The following is a 20,732-nucleotide window of genomic DNA, read 5'->3' as shown; positions in this document are numbered from 1 at the left end:
TCTGTCAAAAAATTCCTCCTGATTTTTGTGGCACATGGTCAAATTAGCCTGGGAGCATGCGACTCGTTCCTGCATTTGGAAAGGTGTGAGTAGCCGAGGAACCAATCGGGCAGACACCTTCCGCATGTGCAAATGGTCATGGATGATTTTTTCCACAGACCTCACACTGATCTTGACATCTTCAGCTAGTTGGCGAACGGTTATGCGGCGATCCTCCAAGATGGCGGCTTTCACTTGCTCAATGGTGTCTTCATCAATGGCTGACTGGGGTTGCCCGGGAATGGGGTTGTTTCTACTGAAGTCCGACCACACCTGAACTGACGATGCCAGTGCTTCACTACGTCATACGATGGGACATCCTCTCCATAGGTCACTTTCATCTCATTAAACGTTTCCTTTGGTGTGCGGCCTCTCAAGTAAAGAAACTGGATGACTGCTCGGTATTCCACTGGATTCATCACTACACCTTGTCTCAATTCAGTACTTGTAAGAGAAAAACTAAGAGGAGTTCAGAATTGCAAATTACCTCATGACCTATGCACATATGTATCATTACACATATAAAATTTCAGTATTCTACATTCACTAGAACTGGGTCAGGGGAAATCTTTAATGAACGTCCCTCGTAAATCAGAAAAAAAATATGTATAGATTAATCACATGAAGAGCAATACATTATAGAAAAACAACAAGTATTGTATTTCAATAAGTAGGGTGCATAGAAATCGTGAACAAGACTTGACATCTCCGATAATACAAAGAAATATATATCCTTTTAACAATGTGAAGATTACTGACCGTTTGGGACATTTATACCTTCAGACAATAAATCTTTACAATTATCTATAGATTACTACTAAGTAAATATGCACGTCGGAGGGTGTGGAGGGGTTTCCGACGAAAATCGACCATCGGTTGGCTACCAGTATGAGAGATACGTATGTATTCCCGATTTTCAATCCTCGGGCCGAGCCTAGCTTTGTTGTCATCTACGCAGAGAACATAAAGAGCGCTGTGCTCGCACCCAATTGTGGAAATGAGTAACACAACGGTATCTGACTTAATCATCGTTCTGATCGTTTGCAGAGCGGTCCGTCATGCAGATGCACAGACGAATTTGGTCTTTACGATCAAACCAGTCCTGGCGACGGGTTCGAATCCCACTCGGGCTTGGTTGTTTGTGAATGTCCATTCATCAATTTCATCATTTCATCACTCATCCGCATCATCGCAAATTAGCCAAGGGGCACAAAACGCGAAGTAAAATAAACTAAATCATTCAATCAATCAAACCAGTCCAGACGGTTATTTTAGGCCGCCCGGTACATGCTTCCGATTAATGATTGGCTGGTTTAAAATATTATCGGGTGGGTATTGGTTGATTTTCTGTACGTGAATGGGTTGAGGGAGGGTGGGATTACATTTTTCCATAATTCGAATCAAATCAAATCGAACCCGAGTTTGAAAATGTTAAAAAAAATGACCAAAAGTTGGATATATCATCTTAAGATTTCACCATGAATGTCTCAAGAATAGTATACTCTTTTTCATGTAACCTCATTTAGACGTTCATGACTTATGAAAGCATGCACTACAACACTGCTGCAAGTTAAAGCTAAACACTCTTAATTTTGAACATTGTGTCCTCTCATTCGTTTAGGTTAAAATCATTTACTGTACAAAATCACCAGATTCCTTAGCGGAGTGGTTAATAAAGCACGCTTTCCGACGCGAGAGGTCCTGCGTTTGAATCCTGGGCTTTGCGTGAGTGTTCCTTGTGAGTATCCCGTTATCAGTTTCATCATATATCATCTTAATTGTCGCGATTAGCCGTAAGTGGAAAGAAGCGACGATACATAACAAAAGTCAAATCAATAGAGCTCACTACAGGGTCCGCCATATTGTTGACACGTGCAATAAAACTGTGTATTCCAATTTTATTAAAACAAAATCTTTGTTGACAACACTGTTGATCATATGATAATTGTATATGAAGATTACATGTGATATCATTATTTACAATCTTGTCATCGCAGAATATTACTTTAGATAAGGCATAAGTTCCACCACAGGCTATCATTTCACTCTGTAGGTGAAAATGAATAAAACGTAAGTAGATGCCAAACTAAACTTGATCTACTTAGTATTAATGATTTGTTTTCTCTTCGACATATCTGTGCAATAGGTATTAATTTTTACATCTTGATACTGAGGAATATGCCATCCTCAACCCACTCCTTGGAAACGATACCAGTCTAGAGCATAGCCTGTTGGTAAGCAGAGCAATATACTCCACAGTAAGTGAATTTCTGCTTGATTCTCTATGTATTGCTGAACCCCTTCTTTTGAACATTTTCGTCAATATATTTTTTCAAAACTACATATTAACTTCCCCTAGATATTTATTTATACTCGAAACAAGATGTATGGCTCTCGAAAGCGACTGGTACGTTGTATTCGGGTCACCCCCTCACCTGCGAGCTCTTTATGCTTCAGCAAGGTTTCCTAGAGATCCCACTAGCTTGTTGCGAGCTTGCTGTGTTCACAAGAGTGAAAAATGCATACATTTTTTGGAAGTGTAGAAATTAAATTAAATGTTTTTCGGGAAAGTAGTCCAGTAAATGGAAATATCAAATATTCTTCTTCCCTCTGTTCAAATTTTAGGGGGACTTTGATATAGAAGTGACATACGACAGGTGACAAGGAGGTTTCCCACCGAAGAGACAAGCGACAAGTGATGCTACTATTTTACACACAATTTACATACTATTTTGTACACAATTTTCCGCATAAGCGCGAGCAACACATCGGGACGACATGATGCACAATCTTGGGAAGACGGGCCAGTTCAAGCAACATGAGAGCGACAAGCAAAACATGTAACTATCATGTCACTTCGATCCGAGAGGTTAGATTTATTTCTGAAGGTTGGTTTCCAAACAACACTTGTCGCTTCGGTCTGAAAGCTCCCTACAATTTGTTAATGAGTGATTTCACAGAATTTTGCGACCTAAATTATCCCGTAAACTTACGCAGGTTTAACGAGTAAAATGCTGAAATATTCACTGGCACCCAGGAATATAATAGATTTTAAAGATATTCTGACGGTTCACGATTTTTTAGTTCACCCTGTACCTACATTTAACACAGCTTGATATTTAAAATACATTTTTAATAAATCTACTGTCTCCCAATTTTTATTTTTCACAATTGCACGTGTTTTATTGACTATTGTAAAGGGGCTAATTTTAACTAAATTTAATCTTAACTATCTCTTATTCGAAAAAACACAAAAACATCTGCACATGTTCAGCTTCAGGAAGTTTCATTGTGGTGTAAATTTTAGATTTTTCCTCTGTCCCCCATTTGGGTTACAGAGCATCAAGCTTTTAATTTTCTTCAATTTTTTCCATTTTGGGGAGCTTATAGAATAAAAGGGGGCCCAAACACATTATGTGTTTCATAATTTTCGGACTTTCCTGACACTGCACCGTAACCATAAGAAATATGTTTGAGGTGTTTTGTTCCCTTGTTGGTTATTTTGTGCCCCAAAGAAGAGAAATCATGAACATCGGGTTCATTGTAGTGTAACATGGAAATTATTAATCCGAGGGAAAAATAGTAGATAAACCAGAGGAGAATTTATTTCTGAATTATTATTTTTTGTTAATAATTATATTTCAAATTACATAGCAAGAGTTATAAAACAAAATTTACAAACGTCTGAAGAAGCTAAAATCACCGTATGTGGATAATTGATAATGGCCGCCAGATCTAAACGCAAGCCTGAAAAATATTTTGGAATGACCCACGAGAAGGAGAAGTTGACATATGACATAGAGTAAGGTGGGGCAAGACTGCGCAGTTTGAGTTCATAATTTTATATTCAAGCTATGAAACTACAGACACACATGAAAAATGCAATACACATTGCACTATCCTTTGCTGACTCACAGTAAATTTCCGAAAGCTGAATGAACAATATTTCTGCATGAAACAATTACAAAACCGTGACCATGCAAATGCGCAGTCTTACCCGCACCGCGGGGTAAGACTGCGATCAAGTTGGGGTAAGAATGCGCACTTTCTACACAGAGTCACATTTGTATAAAAAGAAACACAAATCACATAAAAAAGTTCTTCTATCATATGGGATACATTTCTCGTGGCATTCTCACAGTAGGCACAGTGAATTCCGTCCTTCACTTGGGTTAGGAATCGCTAACACAGATCACAAATAAAGGTTCCTGTTTCATACGAGGTGCAATTTTCATGCCACCACTCGTCACATGTGGAACACTGGATCCAATCCTCTACTGAAGGATCGCTGTACTTCTCATTACAACCTGGGCAATTGTACTCTTTCTTCTGGCGTTTTCTGCTTGCTACATTGCTTCAACAATGATGTTCCGTTTCTGTTTCCCCTGAACTTTCTTCTTACTCTTCTCAGCCAAGGAGGCTTCCAAGTTGACTTTGAATGGAGATCCAGTTAACACCTGAGACTGCCTTCCCTTTCGTCGGCGGTGCTGAATATGCTCTGCACGTGGAAGTGGTGATATCTGGTTAACGGAAATGTGCCCGTATGATCCAGTATTGTTAACCCCACTTGTTGAAGGCTGCTCAAATGGAGTTGGAGCTGATACATTTGTCACAATAGAGGGAAGAAACTCGTCCTCAGTGAAGATGTCTTGATTGAATGGGCATAATTCAGTCACTTCAAAGCCCTTCATGGCATTCCCAACTGTAGCTGCCTTCCCATATTCCTTTGTAAAAATGGATGCCACTTGGAAAACTGTGATTGGGCGACCCGGATGGTTACTCATCCACTTATCACACTCAGATGAATGAAACGACTTCAGTGGACCAAAAAATGATCTAATGGCTGGGCCTTGAAAGCCACACACTTGCACCTGCAAGCCACACACTTGTGGGGTAAAATTGTGCACGTGCGCAGTCTTGCCCCGTGCTGCTTTCCTGAGCAAATCACGTGATGCTGCCCAGCCATTGCACAAAGCAATGGAAACTAATACACAGGTGGGCTCGGCATTAACACAGCTTCTTCTATCCATCAACATCGTAATATTGTATACATTCACAGTGACGTAGTACTCAAAACACGAAGTACCAAAATAAATAGCAAACACCCTCAAAATCTTTTCACTTACCTCTCTCAGCACAACGAATTTCAAACGTATCTTCACCACTGTCCACAGCTAGCTACCATCTTGGACGAAGTAACGGTGGCGCAGTGGTGCCAACTGTGTGTGATTTTCACCTCAAAAAACCGGTGCGCAGTCTTACCCGCCGCGCAGTCTTACCCCACCTTACTCTATGAAGGCCCAAGAGGAAGCTGGGGTCTGATTTTAATTCCTTGGGCAGCTTTCAGATCGAAGCAAGAGAGAGCTTTCATACTGATCAATCCAGTCTTTATAAAAAAGCCTTCCCTGAGCAACAGACGGAGGCAATGCGATGAGAAATCGGCCCAGTCCGAGTGTTACTACTGTATGAAAGGTTGCATTTATTTCTGAATATTAGTTTCCTTGTGACGCGTGTTGCTTGTCGCTTCGATATGAAAGCTTATTCTCGGACATACAGAAACAAAATTTCAAATGGGATCCTGTTCACAGCCACGAACATTTTCAAACTACCAGAAATGTACTGGGAGATTTCAATGCTCGAATTGAAAGCTAGCTCATGATTACTGGCGTACGCAAGAGGGGAGCTGATAGGACTGCAGCCCCTCCAGAAATTTTGAGAATACCAAAATTTTCAAATTAAAGCAATAAAGAACTCGCAGGAAGAACGACAGTGGAAATTACAAACTACCTTCTAATGACCCTCCAATTAATTATCATTGTTGTCTTTGAACAACTTTCAAAACGAAGTTTTAAAATTATAATTACGGAATATCTTATAATGCATCCTGCCACCTATCTAGAACGCAGTTTTACAACTACAGCCCCAGAAAAAATTCTGCGTACTCTAGTAAACCGAAACCGATGTCTTGGTGGGGTTTTCAGGTACGTGAGTGTCAGTCATCCTCGCAGACTCTGACCTACTGCTGTCAAGTTCACCATTTGCAATAATAGCTGGATACGAGAGATCCCTAGAGCCTCCCTGATGGCGCAGTGGTTGCGTCGTCGCCTTGTAATGAAGGGGTCCCGGGTTCGATACCTGGTGGTGGCACATAGTAGTTCGGATCCCACTTTAAACTGTAGGTTCAGTAACAATTAGCCTTTCTGTGCATAAAGTCGACTTAAACGCCAATTCAACTCAACGAGAGATAACTTGCAAGTATCGAAATTAAGGACTGCAGATCCGTCCTCACCCTGTACCACAAGGTATTTGTTCCTGGAGATTTGAATGCCAAACACCAGCACTGGCACTCACGACATCCAAATGGTGCAGGAAAACGACTCTACCACCTAGCGACCACAGTGGGATTTGAGGTAGATGCCCCTGCGGTGCCCATGGTCACAAATAAATACGATTATAAGAATGGCAAGAGTCTTGATTGATTTGGTTTATTTTGCTTCACTTTTCTACCACTTTTGGCTAATCGCGAAGATGAGGCTGAGTGATGATATGAAATTCATGAAGGGACTCACGAAGAACACCCATGCCCAGGCCGGAATACGAACCCGGGACCCCTGGTGTCGTAGCTCGTTGTGGTAAAGAGTCTTAGCAGCGAGATGTAGAAATAATGAATTATTCCGATCCCGGTATCGACTTTTCGCAATCCCGCACACCCCTGGTTAGAGCAACCAAATGAACAAAATTCCACTCGAACGCCTTGTGCCGTGGAAGGCTGTATTTGGAATTATTTGTTAAATAAATATCGCGGGGCTCTGGGCGAGATTAGAATGAGAGGCCCCAATCCGTTCTTTGAATTTGAAATCTCAAAGTGAATCCATACAAAATCGTAGCTCCCCAATTTCGTCACGATGATGGGTGACCACCGGTCCCATACACAGGCGAAGTATCACCAGAAACGTTATTACTCTTTCCCCACAAGACTCGAACCTGCGCGCGTCCTGTAGTCACGGCCACGGTGCGGGATTATACGTCAGCAAAGGTATAATGGCATTTAAATGCCTTATTTCTTCGAATTCCATGCGCACCTTTATCTCGGGTCTTCGGTCTTGAAAATTTAGCTGCGCCTTGGATTGCATGGTGTATTGATCCAAGGTAATACAATGGTATTAGTGTAATATGGAATGAAGTATTTGCACACTTCAATAATCAAGTTTTCTCCACGAAGTGTTACCGAAGTACACGTATTGGTAAGGAACCACCCTTAAGGAAACTTTGTTTCCTTTAAATTTGTTGTTAAAACAATCAAAATTTCACAGTGAATTAGCAGTGAAGCACGAAAGGAAAGCAAAAAGAGGGGTCGTTCTTATGTTGTTTGCAGTAAATAGATGGTCAGTGAGCCAGCTTTTGTAGAGTGTGCATTAAACGGAAGTTAGAAATGATGAGACAGAAGCATCACTCGTGTGATGCAGCACTTAAACATAAAGCTATTTAGTGCGCTAAGGATTTTGGAAACCCCGAATCTGGTCTGAGAAGTACCACAAGTGCCCATTCGTCGTTGGAGAGGTCAACGCCGGCACTCGGTCGCCATCCGCATCTCTCTTATACACGGGAAGAAGTGGGGGCTGTTAGTCCATTCTTCCTGCCACTCCTTGATGATCTGGGAGCTTAATTCTCCAATTACTTTGTAAACTCTCTCATTTGACAGCTTTCTGTGTGATTTATTTTTGTAGATAGGGCCATAACCCTGTAATTGTCGACGTTGTTCGAAATGCATCTGTCATTATAATAATATCATTCATTTGTGCTGATCTTATTTTTGTTATATAGGTTGCAAATTTTTGGAAGTCTACGCAGATTAGTGCGCCATAAGAAACAATCGCGTTGTAGATTGTAGATTTTTATATGTTCGAACCCATTGTTTCAATTTATTTATTAGCAACAGTCTCAGCTTTTGAAGTTACGTAATCGTTGTGATTGTTGCATATTTTCTTGTAACTTTACACCTAGATATTTAGCTTCCTTTACTATCGTAAGATTATTTCCTCCGAGTTTTGTTGGTTGGTGTCTATTACCATTCAACTTACTCTCGAGGATTGTAAAGTGCATCTTCTGGGTGACAATGGGCAATCACACAAGTCTTCGGAACACTACTATTTTACAACTCTGTTCTTGAATTACCTTCTATGACAATTATTATATCATGTACATGGTCTATTGTGCTTATGATCTCCTAAATATTTCCTAATGTTTCGAGATGTTTCCAGATGGCACAATTCAGAAACTACTCGTAGAATGGATCTCTGTGAACCTCCTTGTGTTGTTGATTTTGAGGCCGTGAAGTTTAGGACATCTGATGTGCTTTCCTGTCGGTGCAAAAGCTCTCCATAATTCTCTCGATGGTTCCCGGGCGATCTGTCCTGAACAGATGTGGTCAACTAGCGTTGGTACAGGTAGATCTTTGTGGAAAGCCTCACAACGCCGTCAACGTCTCTACCATCTGCGAGGGCCTCTTTTTTCAGTTGGAAGATGGACGCAAGGCCATTTGTACCTTACAGCCTTGTGCCGGAGAACCAACTGCAACCCACACAATATATCGATTGCATCTGTGTATAACAAGTTCTCGCTTTCATGTCCACTGCGATATCTTATATTACAACATGAATTATTTCTTTCTTTTGAGTCTGCAGCCTACTGACATATGTAAATCTAAGGTAATAAAAATTGCATAAAGCACTCAACCTAACCTTCAAGCTTGTCTGATCCAAAAGGAAGAACCGTTAGTGGTCTTACATTATATACCTACTATCTGCATACCTAATATACTGGCTACCAAGACTTACTACATTACATACTTACATTTGCCTGAAGTGACGTGGGAAAATCTCAGGGATTACTGTAATTACTGAAATTGTACTGTGGCAAGCTGGCAAAGTTTACAACAGCATAACAACAGTGGATGTTAAGCAAACGTGGAACCTTCCCGACAAGGTAGTATTCTAGAGCTGACGATCTCGTACTAGCTCGGAAAACGTCGTGTACTATCACATACTAGTATAGAGAACCAACGCAGAAGCAGGCTCAATCGTTGTCCTAGGTGGAACTTCCACGACGTCTCCTACGAAACAAGCAGGGAAGAACCTTATCGGGAGCGCACCTACAGTTTTACGTGCCATCAGAATAACAAGAATCCATGATATAGGGTTGAAACGTAACGTACGAAGTGCTTTTAATTTATAATGAAACTGCCTTGGTCAGCAACTGTAATGTATTTGATATGGAAACAAGGCTTAATCATGTTTCCGCGAAACTCCAAGTTTCTCCATGCAAATCGTGTGTGTTATCTTTTGTACACTATACAATAAGCTACTGTCAAATATAAAAATAGCGATGAAGAGATTAACTAGCATTCATCCTGTGATCTAGTAAGCTAGACAGCGATAGGACTTTATGAGTTGACTAGGCGCCATATAACTGGAAACTGGTTGGTAGACCTTGGCACTCAAAGACATGTTGGCGGCGTTCATCTATTTTGACAGACAAACACATTTGAGCACATGTAGCATTAAAAAGGGTCCCGGGTTCGAATGCCGGCATGGGAATGGGTGTTCTTTGTGAGTGGCCCGTCATCTCCATCTTCGCGAGTAGCCAAAAGTGTCAGAAAAGCAAAGTAAAATAAGTCAAATCAATAAATCAATGTAGCCACCGACCGAGTGTTAAGTGGTCGGCTTTCGATCTTGACACCGAAGTTCCCGGGCTCGAATCTCGATCTGGGCATGAGTGACCTTTTATTAATTTAATAACATCATCACTCATCCTCATGGTCGCTATTAGCCAAAAATTGCAGAAAAGCGACTGAAAATAATAAAATTCTAAAACTTACATACTATCCTGCATCTGCCAGCATCTCTCCTCTCTCTCTCTCCCCATCTCTCATACGTGTCGAGCCGTCAGTTTTTAATGTAGTTTCATAGCTACTGTAACGAGCTTCAACAATGAACAATTACTGCTCAATGTTGTTAAACATTGTTGTGTTCCAAATACGGTATAAAAGTCTTATGTCTCGTTAACGTACAAAATAATGGAAGTACGCAGTTTCGAACTTAAAGAAAAGATTAAAACTGAACATCAAAGGCCGAATCACACGGAACTGGATAGCCAGTTAGTTGGCGCTGAACTGGCTACCTACCCGGATGTGATGGCTGCTTGGCTGGCTGCTTGACTGGTTTGGAGGAATAAGAGTATAGGACATGTTCTAATTGCTACTGGCTTTCCTCAGCTGGATTCTGTGGAACAGCCAATCAGAGCAACGTTTGGTCATGTGAAGAAATCAGTGAATTTGCAAAGGGGAGTTTTTGTCTGTGATTTCCGAGTGTTGGCTGTTTTTGTTAGTTTCTCGATAAAAAAGGAAAAAAAAGAGATGACGTGCAGTACATTCGTGTTCAGTTCATTAATATTTAGGTATTTATGCAAAGCGATGACATGTGTACGTGTCAAATATGATTAGCCGAAAATGAAAATCCTTATTATTACAAGTGTATTAAATTATTATTATTATTATTATTATTTTAATTGTGAATGAATCTTGCGAATCTCATGTATGAATATGCATACCCGAGTTAATTAAAAAGATTGTTCGGAACGCATTGATTACCATATTTTTTTGAGCCAATCTCTAGTACATACCTTTTTTTAACAAAAAAAAAGATAATAAAAGCACAAAGCAGTAATTCTCCTAGAATTCTTCAAATTGCTCGTCCATCTTTACAGATTGTCTGTTCTGCGCAATGTCTTATAGGATCAAAAGTCTATCGACAGAGGGCCTCCCCCATGGCGCAGTGGTAGCGTCATTGCCTTGTAATCAAGGGGTCCCGGGTTCGATACCCGGTGGAGGCACAAGTGGTTCGGATCCCACTTTAAACTGTAGGTCCAGTCCCGATTAGCCTTACTGAGCATAAAGTGGACTTAAAACACCAAATCAAACCAAACCAATCAATCGACAGGTACGGTGTGAGGCGAAAACTTGCAAATGGGTAGCCAGTCCAGCGCCAACTAGAGCATTCGTACTGGATTTCCAGTTCCGTGTGATTCAGGCTTTACTAATTTTACCTTTTTGAATTTAGCCATTTTGACTTTGTTGCTCATTACTTATAGCAGTTCATTTTGAATTTAAATATTGTGAGTAATAACTGTGAACTTCGTTTCATTATATACGACTATCACCCGGCTTATTTAAAATACCAAATATTTCACATTTGATTCAAAATGTAACGTTTAACTAAAACTTAAAACCGGATAAAGAGAGAAGGTTTTAATTTTATTAGCTCTTTTCATATATTTTTCTCACTTCTATTTATTACATTAAAAAAATAAATAAGCCCCACAGGACACGGGTGGGCGGCCTTCAGGTGCGAGGCCCACTTCGCCCACCCTTTGCTACCTCTGCTCCCCTCGATTTCAAATTTTATACAAATAAAAATACATTTCGTAAAATTTTCTTGATCGTTTCGCTCGCAATATCTGCTTTTCTTACAGTCTCGTCAAGTTCAGAGCCGTAGCTAGGGTGTAGCGGGAGTGTTAGCGTGTTGTATATGTATTTTCTTATCTATGTTGCTTATGTGTAAAACATATGTTGTACATTAAAGTTGCACATGTCACATGTACAAAAATAATTATATTCATCATGCATTTACTGTCTTTCAAAAATACAGTTTGTGTGCTTGTTTTCCATTATTAGATAATGTGAAATTGGACGTGTTGAAAAAAAATATTTCAAATCGTTTGTTCCTTCCAACACAAATGCTTTAGCACCAACTTCTACCTCCTTTTTCCTTGATTTACGAGGATACTACTACTATTATTACTATCAGCACTACTGCTACTACTACTATTATATTTAGATTTATTTAAGAGGAATAAGACAGATCTAGCTAAATCAATCTGTCTGAGGGCAAGAAAGGGATACAAATGAGCTATAAATGAATCAAAGAAATTGTATAATCTAACAAATATTGAGGCATCCAGGAATAAATGCAAGACTGCCTGGAACTTAATTAATTCGATTCCCAAATACAGCAAAAAAAGATGTTATAGAAATCTCCCCTAATGACTTGAATAATTTTTGTATTAATTCTGTTGAGGAAATTCGTAACAACATTGTACGACCCTCTGAAACAGTTTCCGACTTACTTGAACAGTATAGCGTAAGACATTCTGAAATATTTTTTTTTTTTATGAAATAACTCCAGAGATAATTATAGATGTTGTGAAAAAGCTGAAACCATCAGATAGTGTAGATATCTATGATTTATCCAGTAATCTTGTGAAAAAATCATAGATTGTATAATTCTTCCACTGACCTTTTGTATAAATACATGTCTTAGGGAAGGAACTTTTCCAAATGTATTGAAATTATCAAGGGTTGTACCAATTTATAAAAAAGGTGAGGAAAAATGTTTAGCCAGCTACCGTCCCATCTCCCTGACTCCAGTGTTTTCAAAAGTTTTACAATCAATTAATCATTCTCAATTATGCAATTACTTGGACCATAATAACTTATTTTGCAAATCACAGTTTGGTTTCAGGAAGGGTAAGTCAACAATTGATGCCATGGACTCTCTAGTCAAAAATGTACTTAAGGCTTTTGAAACTAAGGACTTTGCTCAGGCCTCTGTCCGTGAGCTGAGCAGGGCTTTTGATTGTGTACAACACACTACACTTTTAAAAAAGATGACATACTATGGCATTGGTGGTACAGATCTTAAACTATTTCAATCATAGGCTACCTTCAGAACCGTAAACAAATTTTCCGCATAGGAATGGAGAGGTCAAATGTAGCTGAGGTCAAATGCGGTGTACCTCAAAGTTCGGTTCTTGGACCTTTATTGTTTGCTCTCATGATGAATGATTTACCATTTTGCGTCACTGCTCACACAATACTATATGCAGATGATACTACCTTATTTAATGCCAGCTCTGACTTTAACACTCTTAAAGCTATAACTGATAATACCCTGTATCAATCTTCTTTATGGTTCAGAGCTAATGGTTTCTTGCTGAATGAAAGTAAAACCCAGCATATGTTTTTCAGTCTTAGAGACATCCCGATCGATAATAGCTCAGACAATGTGAAATTTCTAGGTATTGTCATTGATAATAAATTATCATGGGAGCCACATATTAAATACATAACTGCCAAGCTCTCCAGGGTTATACATTTGTTAAGGAATCTAAACAGTCATGTACCTGAAGATTACGTAAGATCAGCTTACTTCGTTTTCTTTCAAAACATTATTTCATATGGAATTTTACTTTGGGGAACTGCAGTTATGTACAAGAAATTTTAATACTGCAGAAAAAAGCCGTGAGAATAATTACCAACTCACACAAATCAGTTCATTGTAAGCCACTGTTCATTAAGTTAAAATTTATGACTGTGATAAATCTATATATTTACACTGTGCTGTTGTATGTAAAGAAAAATTTGCCACAGCTACAAAGTAGACAAGATGTACATTCCTATACTACAAGGAACAGCAGGCGTATAAATATACCCTATCATAGACTCTCAAAATCCCTGAATAGTTATGAAGCTCTAGAATTAAGACGATTTAATATGCTACCTCTTGATGTGACAAATATGCCTATGAATGTATTTAAACATAAACTGTATGCCTGGTTAGTTGCTACACCATTGTACTCAACTCAATAATTTCTTAAAATTAAAAATATTGTATTTTAGTGCAACTTAGACATAAAACGGGTTATAATTTTATATTATTTTATAATATATTTCACATGTATTTTGTTCTTGACGTTGTCTATTGCTGTACAAACTTAATGACAATAAAATATTATTATTATTATTACCATTGGCACGTTTATCCTGGTATTTGCCCCATTACCCAGACAAAAATTCGTGGTTGCGCCTCTGGTCACTAGTTCTAAATAGACCTAAACTAACAACGAAAGTTTTCCGGGCTTACGTCAGACAGACGAAGGGCGGGGCGGAGCTCAATTCGGTGTGCGATGAGTGAGACCCCTAACGAAAACACATCAAGAAGAAAATCGTTCATCAGTCAGTCACCAAGTTGAGTTAGCACATTTGTTTGCGCTTGGTACTTGTTTGAGAATCTGGTGAGTTTTTGAACAACGCTGAGTCAGTGCAGTCATACAGTTCCAAAAACGCGTTGACTGAACGCAAATATTCGACTGATGGGTGTTATTTATGGGCGTACTGGAGCTTGCGTACATATGCGTTCAGCTGTCGTTCGCTGTGCAGTAAAAGACGGGCACCATCAACTCGTAATCTGGAGGTTTGCAACGGGCATCACAGTAATATTTGCATTTATATTTATACATTACTTTCTAGTTTTAGGAAGACATTTTTGTTGTTAATTATGTATAGTGGAAACGAATTGAACCAAGTTTAATTTTTCGGTTGAATTAGTTTTATTTTTATTTCACATTGAAGACCTTGTTTGACATTCATGCATTTTCCTGTTGTCCCCTTTCCTCCGTCGTTGCTGTGGTGAAAATGTAATTAACTTGAAAATCGAATTCTTACCGACATTGTTCAGCTAACACCACGTAATATTTTTTATAACAATAATCGCCTTGCACACAGCACAACAGGCAGTAATTTGTAATTAAACATGTAGGCCTACATGATTTAGAAAGGTTAGCATAAGGAATTAGTAATAGAAGGTTTTTTTTTCCAGGACAATGCTTCCTCAATTTTGTCACAGACTTTGTTCTTGATGTAAGAGAATGCTTGATATAGGCCCAAGTTCCGATTGTTTAATTCCGATTTCATCATGGTACACATGCATTTTTTACATAGTTCGATTTCTATTTATGTCTGTTAACGCATACGGAATTTTAGCAGTTACTTACTGCATGTTTCCTTTAAAATGAAATTTCACTTCTGAATACTCCAACATGAGGTACTATTATCGTATGAGGGAAACACCTACGAATCATATATTTCGGACTTCTTTACATTGCTAACGTGTTATTTTCGAATGCGGAACATTTCTTAAGGTGAAATAATGCATTTCTAACTAAGATAATGTCTATTTCTTCTATTTACGAGTACTTACTGTTACTTGTTGTTTCGAATCTGTAACACATTATGGCCGTGATAGCAAACTGGTTTAGGGGGCGTTCTGTGAGTGTTTTGTCGATTTATGCAGTGTTGCAACCTCGTTCACCGGAAAATATCTACTTTCGTGCCCGGATTTGAAATTATGCTAATACGTCGCAAACCATTGACGTTAGCCCCAAAAACCATTCACGTTAGCCCCAAAAATCATTTTCCGTAAGGTTAGGTTAAGTTAGGTTAGGCAAGCATAGTTAAAAAAAAAAATTAAAAATACTCGACACGTGGTTCTAGTGAAAACACGGCAAGGCTGAAACACTGGCTACGGGGTTGCATCATCTTAACACATGGAACATTGCACTCTCATGCAGAAAGCAAATGGCGGGAGCAGAAACAGCTTGTCGGACAGAGATTTTCGCAGAAAACAACATGCATTCACATTAAAATGGATCAAATCTATATTCAGGAACTTCCACAACGCTAAAGAAAATGATTTCCGTAAGTACTGTCTCCTGTAAATTTGAAGGAATCCGTTTCCCTCATACGATAATGTTACCCAAACATGATACTCACACTTGCTACCAGCCATTTGCTTACTCTTGTCTTGGTTAGGGACTGCTGCTGCCACCTAGGTCACAAGAGTGTGGTGTGAAGTGTTTTCATACTTAGGTTAGGCAAGATAGGGGTACCAGAACACATTTAACTCTTTTATTTCCGAATTATTTACATTTGTACTTACCTTATATGCATAGCGGAACATTTTTCAACTTGGGATTATGTTTTTTTCCCTGAAAAAAAAGCGTAATTTTTCACATTACAAGTATTTATTGGTCGTTGCTAATTCACTTTCGTTACACACAATATGGCGGGCAAATCTGGACTCACGTTGTCTACCGTCAGCTGATATGCAGTGTTTCTAAACTTATGAACCGAAAAATGCCGCACAAACTATTCACAAAAGGTTTTTAAGCGAAAATTGACTCACAAACCATTCACGGAAGGTTAGGTTAGGCAAACAGAAAATTAAATTGGGAAAAAAAACCGTTGACACGTCATCTTGTAAAACTACCGCGTGGTTGCTACACTAACACTTATTAACCGAAAAATGATGGTTTTTAGGCTAACATTGATCCACAAACCATTCCCAGAAGGTTAGGTTTAATTAGGTTGGGCAAACATAGAAAATTAAATTGTAAAAAAAAAACCCGCTCACATCTTGTAAAACTACCGCGTGGTTGCTACAGTGACAGGGGGTTACATATTCGAACGTACGGAACATTTGATTTACGTAGTCGATGGTAATGGTGGCACGAGCTATCATGCAATGGACATATCTTAATGTCGAAAATTACATTATTTACCGGCCGAATAAGTTGCACGAATGGAAAAAACACTATTGCCAGCTTCCAAAAGTCCTCAAGAACTCAATTCCATAAGTACTTTCCCATCATTTTCTCCTGTAAATTTGAAGTAATCTGTTTTCACTATATCTAACTGTTACGAAGTCAGGTATAGTGGAACCACAAGCAAAAAGACCTGAGCAGACCCGCAACTCTTTGGCACCGTACTCCCGTGTGGAGGGGAGGGGGAGAGTGGACCATGCTTCCTTATGGCCTTAGCTGAACGGAAGAAGGGAAAGCCGCACTGGGTCTTTTCATCCAAGGTTCTTTTCCTAGTGGTTGCTCTATATAACATATCTTAAATGTTTCGTGGGCTAGGTTTAGGGCTCTTAGCATTACAATTTCCCAAAATGCTTCCATCTTATAATGTTGGTCTCAAGCATGACACCTTTTGAGTCTCATGTTGGCAGTAGTCAGTGGAATCCTTTGTCGATGGGATGCGGGATATTTGGGTAAGGTTACATCATCTTTTTGCCAATAAATAGGACTTTTCATGTCCCAAGTTCCTTTTGTTTTATTCCGATTTCATCATGCTACAAATGCAATTTTTACATGGTTCGATTTCAATTTACGATTGTTAACACATAGTGTGGAGTTTTAGCGATGACTTAACATTTTGTTCAATATATGCTTTCATGGTTCGGTTAGCCAGATCAGGTTTGGTTCTCTTAGCATTAAAATAAAGTCCCTAAATCAGGCCCATAGCCACAATTGGTCTCCTATGGGCTCACAGGTTATCAGGGGGAGCTTTTGAGCAGAGTTCATTTTTCTAAAGTTTAAAAGTATTAAATAAAGGTAAATTATGTCATTAAGTAAATATAAATTTTAAAATTTAGAGATATTGAAGAAACTAGTTTTGTATGTCTTCTAGAATTGTTAATTGACTGGTCATGACACCATCCCTTAATGCAGGCTCCATACTATTTTTGTTGACAATTATTTATATCATACAAGTAAAAATGAACAATGTTCACTTCAATCATAGTTCCTACCCATACATTCCACCCCCAGCAGACACAATAAGACTCACCTTGGTTCCCAAACTTGTGATCTACTGACATTTTACGCAGATATGGATGATGACGTCAAAGTCTCAGGTTTCTGTCAAACGAGAGGCCGCAACAGGGGTTGGGAAGTTACAGATAAAGAAGTTCCCCTCTGGAAAAGAAATCTAAAGTCTACAACTGGGATTCCCAAACTTTTTAGTTTCACGGCACCTTTAGTATTTCAAGATTATTCCACACTGCCCAATCAGAATGTAGGCCTATCGAACACTTGCAACGCTCACCTAGTGTGGTTGGGTTGCTTCAAATTCAGAAACATCTTGTAAAAAAGTACTAAATAAGCACATATTTAGAAAAATCATATCATTTCTGTGAAATATTTGAACATTTCGATGCTCCCCTGCAAGCTAGCCACAGATCCCCAAAGTGGTGTGGTGCATACTTTGGAAACCACTGGTTTAGAGAATCTTCCAAATACTTACCGCTAATTAGACTTTGGCTCATAAACAAGATGGAACAAATAGGTATAATAGCTGCTGTTCATGTTCTGTAAATTTATCTTTCAAGTTGTGAGCTAAATCTGCTGTCTACGAGGGTCACTATTTATATTTTGAGCCTAACAATGAAAAAACAGGAATTTGGCATCGAAAACTGCTTTATTGTTTTTCGAAGTATTCTCCTTTATGGTCAATACACTTTTGCATTCGTTCGAACCATTTATCAAAGCAGTTTTTCCAATCTTCTTGAGACACCTCCATAATATGGTTTTTGAACGCATCAACGGCATCTTCCGCCGACGAAAATCGTTGTCCACGCAATTTATTCTTGACATTCGGGAACAAGAAGAAGTCATTGGGTGCCAAATCAGGACTGTACGGCGGATGACCAATCAATTCGATTTTTGACTGTTAAAGTCGGTTGTTAGACGAGATGTGTGGCAGGTGGCATTGTCTTGAAAAAGAATGATCCGACGGCGTTTGTTTGTTTTCCGTATTTGACCGAAGACCTCTGGCAAACAAATTGTTGTGTACCATTCAGAGTTGACCGTTCTACGTTCCTCTAAAGGCACACTTGCCACATGACCAGTTTTCCCGAAAAAACAGGCGACCATTTGTTTCGATGTGCTTCGAGCACGAACAACTTTTGTTGGATTGGGTTCATCTTGAAACACCCATACAGTCGACTGCTGTTTACGTTCCGACTCATATGCATATATCCATGATTCGTCACCTGTTACAATCTTATATACGTCTTTTGAAGCACCACAATTGTATTTATTGAGCATTTGTTTGCACCAATTGACACGAGCGTCTTTTTGAGTTTTTGTCAAATTGTGTGGGATCCAACGAGAACATACCTTTCTCACAGCTAAATGATCGTGTAATATTTTATATATGCTGGTGGAACTAATGCTTATGGTTGCCTCAATCTCACAGTATGTCACATGACAATCTTGCAGTATTAGGTTTTGCACAGCATCAATGTTTTCTTGAACAACAACTGATTTTGGACGACCTTCGCAAATCTCGTCATTGAGCGAATGGCGGCCACGATTAAATTCGTTATACCAGTGTTTCACAGTGGCAAAGGATGGGGCTTGATCGCCAAATGTGGAAGTAAGTTGATCAATGCACTCTTGTCTTGATAATCCACGTTGAAAATCATAAAAAATCATCGCACGAAAATGTTCACGAGTTAATTCCATTTTATTGTTGTCGCGCAATCTCCAAGGCAACATAAACAACACAAATGAAGCTATTGACAAAACATTTGAAGTATGTTATGGTCAATAATGCCAGACGATTCTGTGCAAACGTCAAATCGCGCCTAACTTCAATCAGTGTTGCCAAAGCTCAAAATATAAATAGTGACCCTCGTACATTTTCACTCTTCACTGCAAACAAATTAGAATACAAAATAGTTTTACCTAATGTAAAGGGGCTGGTGCCAGTGCCAGGGGGGCTGAGAATAATATCTATAATTTGAAACAGAAAATTTTGCTCCTTTTTAAATTCTTGGATATTAGAATGAAACATCCCCATAAGCGAATGCAAATGTAACAAGTAAATTAACTTATTTCAAAAATAAGAATTAAAGTTTTAGTTAGTTTAGATTGGGACAAGAAATATGAATTTGATGCCCCAACATTTCTAGCACCCTTTCAACAACAGGGAAAAGTAACAGCCACCTTACACTTTACCTCATATTTGTTTCTTCCTTCCTTTAAAAGCTGGATATTGCCATACTCCGTGGTGGAGTGGTTAGCACATCGGGCAACGATGCCAGGAATCCCAGGTTCAAACCTCGGTCTGGGCATGGATGTTTGTGAGTTTCCATTCATCAATTTCATCATGTCATCACTCATCCCCATCTTCGCAATTAGCCAACAGTGGCACAAAAGTGAAGTAAAATACAGCAAATCAAAAGTTGGATATTTTCATGCAACATCATTTTTTAATTTACACTTTCACTTCACTGTATTTATTAAAAGTAAATATTATTTAATAATCAAAATTCTCACTACGTGTTCCTGTATTGCATGCATATAACTCAAAAAGGAACTGTCCGACCTCCGTGGTGGAGTGGTTAGCACAAAGGGCTAGGATGCCAGTGTTTCCGGGTCGAATCCTGTCCTGGGCATGGGTGTTTTTTGGGAGAGACTTCATCATATCATCGATCATCCTCATCTTCGCGATTAGCCAAAAGTGGCAGAAAAGAAGAAAATTAAACCAAATCAATCAAAAAGGAACTGCACAGACTGCATGCTTTCCAGCAGTCTGGGATGGACTCAGAGGCAAAGCAACGAGTCTGAAGTAATAGTTCTCAGCTCCAAATTGCGTTGATGATCATTGCTCGAATACATAATGCACCCCAAGTGATATGCGTTAAATGATGATCGTTATGTGTGGAAGCATTCCGTATGCAGCTCATTGTGATATACTCTTTCCAAAAAGGAGGACATTTACCAATTATTAAAAAATCCAGACGGACACATGTCTGGATAAAAGATGTCTGGTAACCCTACCCGAGATGAATTCTACTAAGGTTCCGATTTACTTCTATATTAATTCTCACAAGTCTAGGATACTTACTGTCACTTATCAATGGGAAGGTAATTTTTATTTTTTTTTCAACATAAATAACTTTTTTTTTCGAATTCTGCTAGGTGAATTTGAAAAAAAATATAAAACAATT

General features: G+C 38.9%; 1 protein-coding gene across 3 annotated transcripts in view; it reads left to right on the top strand.

Annotated features, from left to right (window-relative positions):
• The first annotated feature begins 14,104 nt into the window (after positions 1-14,104).
• Positions 14,105-20,732, top strand: part of Lamtor4 (Late endosomal/lysosomal adaptor, MAPK and MTOR activator 4) — a 29,098-nt gene continuing 22,470 nt past the window's right edge. The window contains exon 1 of one of the 3 annotated variants that reach the window (XM_083130445.1): positions 14,105-14,169. The gene's annotated coding sequence lies outside the window, so the exon portion shown is untranslated. Of the gene's footprint in view, positions 14,170-14,200; positions 14,368-14,693; positions 14,713-20,732 lie in introns of those variants that run through there. The other 2 variants (XM_083130444.1, XM_083130447.1) reach the window with 2 other exon arrangements.

This window comes from Lepisma saccharinum, chromosome 10, assembly GCF_977018435.1.
Source record: "Lepisma saccharinum chromosome 10, izLepSacc3.1, whole genome shotgun sequence".
Taxonomy (NCBI): Eukaryota; Metazoa; Arthropoda; class Insecta; order Zygentoma; family Lepismatidae; genus Lepisma; species Lepisma saccharinum.
Note: the sequence above shows the minus strand (reverse complement) of the source record. Positions and strands in the feature narration are given on the sequence as shown.